This window comes from Schistocerca gregaria, chromosome 11 (genome assembly GCF_023897955.1).
Source record: "Schistocerca gregaria isolate iqSchGreg1 chromosome 11, iqSchGreg1.2, whole genome shotgun sequence".
Taxonomy (NCBI): domain Eukaryota; kingdom Metazoa; phylum Arthropoda; class Insecta; order Orthoptera; family Acrididae; genus Schistocerca; species Schistocerca gregaria.
This window is the reverse complement of record NC_064930.1, coordinates 60,507,252-60,508,089: the sequence shown is the minus strand read 5'-3', so window position 1 is coordinate 60,508,089 and position 838 is coordinate 60,507,252. Positions and strand designations below refer to the sequence as shown.

The 838-nt window shown below is 40.6% G+C and overlaps 1 non-coding gene across 1 annotated transcript; it reads right to left on the bottom strand.

Annotated features, from left to right (window-relative positions):
* Positions 1–423: 423 nt before the first annotated feature.
* Trnaw-cca (transfer RNA tryptophan (anticodon CCA)) lies at positions 424–498 on the bottom strand. The gene has a single exon. It is a non-coding gene; the product is annotated as a tRNA-Trp (tRNA).
* Between the last annotated feature and the right edge of the window lie 340 nt (positions 499–838).

The window sequence follows — 838 nt, the reverse complement described above, 5'->3', positions numbered from 1 at the left end:
ATGCGCCTGCGCTGACGTTTAAGCCAAAGGGTAGAACTTGAAATTCGTAACTCCTGCCATTGCAGACAATTCTGTCTATTTTCTACGCTCCTCGTGTTACTTTATTTGCCAGTAAGATTTTTTAAGGTCAAGGGTGCTGAAATATTTGGTGTTCTGAAATTTTAGCAATTGTTCTTCTAAATTATCTGGTTTTGTTTTTGCTGGTACTAGGATTTTGTTTATGCCTCTAGCGTCTAGAACTAGTCATACTGATCCATCAGGTTTGCTGACTGGTAGTGTTGGGCTGCAGTATGGAGAAAATGATGGCTGTATGGTTCCCCATTCGCATATTCTATTGATTTCCTGCTTAACTGCTTCACGCTTTGCCCCACGGTATAGGGTAAGACATAACACAAAATGAAACTTTCTGGCAGATTAAAACTGTGTGCCCGACCGAGACTCGAACTCGGGACCTTTGCCTTTGGCGGGCAAGTGCTCTACCAACTGAGCTACGAGCACTTGCCCGCGAAAGACAAAGGTCCCGAGTTCGAGTCTCGGTCGGGCACACAGTTTTAATCTGCCAGAAAGTTTCATATCAGCGCACACTCCGCTGCAGAGTGAAAATCTCATTCTGATAACACAAAATGTTTCGAGACGATAGACATTAAGTTTATGTTGATAATCTCTGATTAATCCTGGATTCTTATTAAAAACATTTACATATTTAAAATTTAAGTCAGAAAGCTCTTGTCGTTGTATAGTATCTAGATTGTTTGATTCGTTCAATTTTTCTTCTACTAATTACTGGTTAACTTCAGTGTCGGTCTCGTGTTCACTACCACATTTGTTCACAAAATAC